The sequence below is a fragment of the Diceros bicornis genome, chromosome 9 (assembly GCF_020826845.1).
Source record: "Diceros bicornis minor isolate mBicDic1 chromosome 9, mDicBic1.mat.cur, whole genome shotgun sequence".
In the NCBI taxonomy this organism is placed as follows: domain Eukaryota; kingdom Metazoa; phylum Chordata; class Mammalia; order Perissodactyla; family Rhinocerotidae; genus Diceros; species Diceros bicornis.
In genome coordinates, this window is record NC_080748.1 from 87,505,035 (window position 1) to 87,511,079 (window position 6,045).

Sequence of the window (6,045 nt, forward strand, 5' to 3'; positions counted from 1 at the left end):
TTAACTGTGTCCAGGCCCCAGGGATCCTGGTTAGGCCGGGCATGTGTGCTCGTTTGCACATCTTCTCCCAGCTGCCAGCCCCTGGCACGATGCCGGGCACAGAGGACAGGCTGCACCAGGCTGTAGCCCCCGCCGGGCTCTGTGTTGGCTAGAAACCGACGACTGCACCAGCTGTGGTCACCGTCAGAGAAGCCTGTGCTGTGTGAGTTACACAGTCAGTCGGACATCACCCTGACACCCAGAGGGCTCACGTGTGCCTAGCCATGGGAGAGGCAGGGTCCCGTCAGGAGGAAGTCCCTCAGCACCCGGCAGAGAAGACGTTTGCACGTGTCAGGTTTTCCTCAAGTTCAAAGGCTTTGTCAAAAGCTCAGACACACCACAGAACAGCCAGCAAATGCTGGCAGGAGAGTCCCCAGGGCACACACGTGGTCCCCAGTCCCGGGCCCCCCGGGCTCAGCTGACCCCTGAGCATGTCACAGAGAGTGAGGACCGTGCTGTGCGCATCTCAGTCACATCCCGGCCAACGCCTGCCTGTGGCACAGTCGCACGTGCACAGGGCGGGCCCTGACCCACAGGCTGAGGGTCCTCGTTGGTGTGACAATGTCAGCACTGGAGTTTGGTCTCTTGGAATCCCAGACCCCGCTCAGTCTCTTCTGCTCTGGGCCTGAGATGATGTCACCCTTGTGACTTGTGACGTGTGACGTGTGAGTGTCCTGTGCGTCCTGCGTCCTGTTGTCCCATGTGTCCTGCGTCCTGTGTGTCCTGCGTCCTGTGCGTCCTGCGTCCTGTATGTCCTGCATCCTGTGTGTCCTGCGTCCTGTGTGTCCTGTGTCCTAGGTCCTGGGCATCCTGTGTCCTGTGTCCTGTGCATCTTGTGTCCTGTGTGTCCTGTGTCCTATGCGTCCTGTGTCCTGTGTGTCCTGTGTCCTGTGTGTCCTGTGTCCTGTGTGCCCTGTGTCCTGTGTCCTGTGCCCGGTGTCCTGTGTCCTGTGCATCCTGCATCCTATGTGTCCTGTGTCCTGTGTGTCCTGCGTGTCCTGCGTCCTATGTGTCCCGTGTGTCTTGTGTCCTGTGTGTCCCGTGTCCTGTATCCTTTGTGTCCCGTCCCATGTCCTGTGTGTCCTGTGTCCTGTGTGTCCTGTGTCCCATGTCCTGTGTGTCCTGTGTCCTGTGCATCCTGTGCGTCCTGTGTCCTGTGTGTTCTGTGTGTCCTGTGTCCTGTATGTCCTGTGTCCTGTGTGTCCCGTGTCCCGTTTCCTGGTGTCCTGTGTGCTGTGTCCTGTGTGTCCTGTGTCCTGTGTGTTCTGTGCCGTGTGTGTCCTGTGTCCTGTATGTCCTGTGTCTTGTGTGTCCCGTGTCCCGTGTCCCGTTTCCTGTGTCCTGTGTGCTGTGTCCTGTGTGTCCTGTGTGTCCTGTGTCCTGTGTGTCCTGTGCCCTGTATTCTGTGCATCCTATGTCCTGCTGCTGGGGTAACAAATTACCAGAAAACTTGCAGCTGAAGACACCACTGATTTATCATTTTACACTTCTGCAGTTAGAGGGAAGACGTGGGCCTCCCTGGTTCCCGTCAGGCCGTTGAGGGCTGGTTCCTCCCGGAGGCTGCTCACTTTCCCAGCATCGGGAGGCACCCGCATTCCTCGGCTGGAGGCCCATCCTCCATCCTCACGTCCCACAGAGTGGTGCCTTCTGACCTCTCTCTGCCTATGACCCTCCTGCCTCCCTCTTACAAGGACCCTGCATTTACGGGGCACACAGGATCACCTGGGACAGTCTCCTGTCTCAAGATCCCTCCCTTAATCCCATCTGCCAAGTCCCTTTTATAGTGAGGAGATGTATCTACAGGTCCCGGGGATGCGGACACTCTGCCGGCTGCCACCGCGGGTCAGGCTCTCCCACACTCCCACCTCGAACTTCAGCTTCCTGCCTCCAGGTCTCAGCACAGGTGGACTCACCGCCCAGCACCCCTTCCAAATAGTCCCCACCTGGCCGACCCCCTTCCTGGTCCCTGAAGCCGAGCCCTGCCCAGTGCCTCTAGCGCCCCACGACTCCTTGGAGGGTCTGTGGCCCCCGTGTTCCAACCCTCTCTCCGGGCCGAGTCTGCTCCACCAGCTCCTGCCAGGCCTGCTATGCAGCTGGTCCTCGACATTCCCTTGTCACCCCGTTGTACACTCTGGGGGGCAGAATCCCTTCTGATCTGTCCCTGGGGCCTCGACAGCACCCGCTCAGCCCAGTGTCATGGTGACAACAGTGTCCTGTGTCCACTCCCTCCTTCCCAGCCCCAGCGCTTTGCACTAGGCCGGCCCCGAGGCCAATGGGCTGCAGACTTGAGGGATCTCCACGCCCTTTCCCTGCATGGTGATTCCGGAAGCCGCGTGTTCATCCCAGAACAGGGGTGTGGGGGCCCCTCCAGGAACAGGGTGTGGGGACGTGCCTGAGGGAATGCCAGGCCAGCGCCTTATAGGCCCCAGGTACAAAGCATTGAGGCTGCCTCAGTCTCCTTAGCTGTGAAACGGGCACAAACACAAGTCCAACCCCGACAGGGAGACAGTGGTCAGGCCCTGACTGACCTCATGGCCAGGACTCCCAGGTTACCTTTTATGTGCTGTGTGTCCTGGGCCAGTGTACTGACCTCTCTGTGGCCCAGGCTGTCATGTGCAAAGTAGTGCTAATGACAATGCCTGTTTTATTTATTTATTTTTATTTTTTTGTGAGGAAGATCAGCCCTGAGCTAACATCTGATGCAAATCCTCCTCTTTTCTTTTTTTTTCTTCTGAAGAAGATTGGCCCTGGGCTAACATCCATGCCCATCCTCCTCTACTTTATATGGGACGCCGCCACAGCATGGCTAGGCAAGCAGTGCGTCGGTGTGCGCCAGGAATCCAAACCGGCGAACCCCGGGCTGCCACAGCAGGAGCACACGTACTTAACCGCCTGCACCACCAGGCCGCCCCAGACAATGCCTGTTTTAGAAGGTTTACCTGAGGACTAGATGGACCATACATCCACGGTGCTTGTGAGCTTGAACATGATTCCTTGTGAAAGGAGTAAGCCGGAGTAGTAACTAAGCCACGTGTCAGGCAGGAGAGAATGGGAGGGAGAATCAGCAGTGTCTGTGGCCGTGGTTCTGATGTGGTGAGGGTGGGGGCTGGCGAGAGATGTGCCTGCCCGGGCTGGTCCTGCCCACGCCCCACAAACCCACCTCGGGGGTTGGGCGGGAGCCACGGCCCCAGACGCAGAGACTTCCCACAAGTCAGCACCTCCTGGTCCCAGTTACAACTAAAAAAGGATGTGAAGTGTGTCGGGGGGACGTCAGCACAGGAGGGTGCTGGAGAAGCGAGGGGGCGTGGGGGAAGCCCGGCTGGTCCAGAGCTGAGCCCAGGGCCAGGGCCTGTCCCCTCCCCACCCCCTACCCCCAGATAAGACCCCTGAATGGGACCCTCCTATTTCCCGCCTCCCTTGGAAACGCTGGCCGGGTCTGTGCCAGTCAAGAAGTTCCTGAGGAGGAACGTTGTTTACACCACCAGAGACCCACGTCTGCCGCGAGCACAGCCTGCCCTCGTGGCAGAGCAAGAGGGGCTGCGAGTTCTGGTCTCTGGACCCACCCGAGAGCCGTGCCTCGGTTCTTCCCTGGGAAATGGGGACGCAGCTCCCACCTCACAGAGTGCCCTTGAGAGCGTCCACTCCTGGGTTTACCTGCCTCCTCCCTCTCTCCCTTCCCCCTCCTCCTCCTCCCTTCCCCTCCTCCTCCTCCTCCTCTCCCGCCTCCTCCCCGTCCTCCTCCTCCTCCTACCCCTTCCCCTCTTCTTCCTCCTCTCCCTTCCCCTCCTCCTCCCCCTTCCCCTCCTCCTCCTCCTCCTCCTCCATCTTCCACCTTCTGGTGGCTGCAGCACCTGAAGCCTCTCCTGCAGCCTCACCAGAGGTGCCTGGCATATTCATGTCTCCTGGCCTGGACCCCCAGAGCTCCCTGGGGGAGGTTTGCCCTTAGTCTCAACCACCGTGTCACCCTCCTTGTAGAATGCTGCCCTCTCTGAGCCTCCACTTTTGAACGTGGCCCAGGTCCTCGCAGAAGGGCTGGGTCACCACTCCGCTGGGGCGGGGCACCCACAAGGTGAGACCGGAGCACCTGTGGGGCCAGAACGCCAAGAAACGCTCCCAAATTTAGTTAATTACAAAAGTAAAAGCTTGTCAAGGACACAGCGCAGCCTGAAGGTGCTGCCAGTGGCCACAGAGGGGACCACGTGAGCCAAATACTGGGGGCGGCTCGCATTCTAACCCACAGAAGGAGGTCCACGTGCGCGACCTGGTGCCCTCGCGAACCCCTGGCTGGAGAAGGGACAGCTTTTCTTTCGGGGCAACCGTCACGAATAGGTAATGGGGAGGGAGAAACTGAAAACCCACACTGACCACTGAGACCAGACCGCGGACAGAGGCACAGTCGGGGGGAGAGTGTGCGGGGATCGGGATTTGTGCCCCAAGATGCCTCCTGCTCAGTGTGAGACTCAACAGACAGCGACCCTGCCTGGGGAGTCAAGTCAAAGTCACAGTGAAGTTCCGGGGCCTCTGCCCTTGGCCCTCCAGACCACACAGGGGCAGGCTTCAGTGTGGCGGTCACTGACCGCTTTAAGTTACTTGTTCTGACTTAGAGGAGGGTCCTCACACCGAGTGGACAGCACTGCTGGTCCTGGTAATGCAGAAGCGAACGGCCTCAAGCGGCCGGAGGAGCCTCTGCGGCACTTTCGTCCCATCAGGGCATCTTCCTGCCATCGTAAAACCCGCTTCCTCAGCTCAGACAGGTTTCAGCTGCTTCGACACCCTCGTCACCTCCCTCCAAATGCCCTCGGCATGGTCGGCATTGTGGCTGGTGGTTTAAGTTTTAACTGTGCTAAGAATGTAAGTGTGTGAGCTGGGCGTGATCCTCCAGGTGTGTGACAGGGCTCTCCAGGTGTGTGATGGGCCCTCCAGGAGTGTGACAGGGTCCTCCAGGAGTGTGACGGGGTCCTCCAGGTGTGTGATAGGTCCTCCAGGTGTGAGGTGTGCGACAGGTCCTCCAGGTGTGCGACAGGTCCTCCAGGTGTGCGACGGGGACCCTCCAGCTGTGCCACGGGGCCCTCCAGAAGTGTGATGGGCCCTCCAGGAATGTGATTGGGTCCTCCAGGAGTGCGACGGGCCCTCCAGGTGTGTGACAGTTCCCCCAGGAGTGTGATGGGCCCTCCAGAAGTGTGATGGGGGCCTCCAGGAGTGTGATGGGGGCCTCCAGGAGTGTGACGGGTCCTCCAGGTGTGCGACGGGCCCTCCAGGTGTTCGACGGGCCCTCCAGGAGTGTGACGGGGCCCTCCAGGTGTGTGACGGGGTCCTCCAGGAGTGTGAGGAGGTTCTCCAGGTGTGTGACAGGCCCTCCAGGAGTGTGATGGGCCCTCCAGGAATGTGATTGGGTCCTCCAGGAGTGCGATGGGCCCTCCAGGTGTGTGACGGTTCCCCCAGGAGTGTGACAGGTCCCTCCAGGAGTGTGACAGGGGCCTCTAGGAGTGTGATGGGGGCCTCCAGGAGTGTGACGGGTCCTCCAGGTGTGCGACGGGCCCTCCAGGAGTGTGACGGGGCCCTCCAGGTGTGTGATGGGGTCCTCCAGGAGTGTGACGGGGTTCTCCAGGTGTGTGACAGGCCTTCCAGGAGTGTGCTGGGTCCTCTATGAGTGTGACGGTCCCCCCAGGTGTGTGACGGGGTCCTCCAGGAGTGTGATGGGCCCTCCAGGCATGTGACGGGGCCCTCCAGTCACGCAACGGGCTCCTCCAGGAGTGCGACGGGGTTCTCTAGATGTGTGATGGGGCCTCCAGGAGTGTGACGGGGCCTCCAGGAGTGTGATGGGGCCTCCAGGGGTGTGACAGGGCCTCCAGGTGAGTGACAGGGCCTCCAGGAGTGCAACCAGGTCCTCCGGATGTGTGATGGGTCCTCCAGGAGTGTGCTGGGGAAGTCAGCACCTGGAACACCTCCCTACCCTGCACAGGGTCCCCTCTGCTCCTGCCCCTCCTCCCACCCCCAGCACAGAGT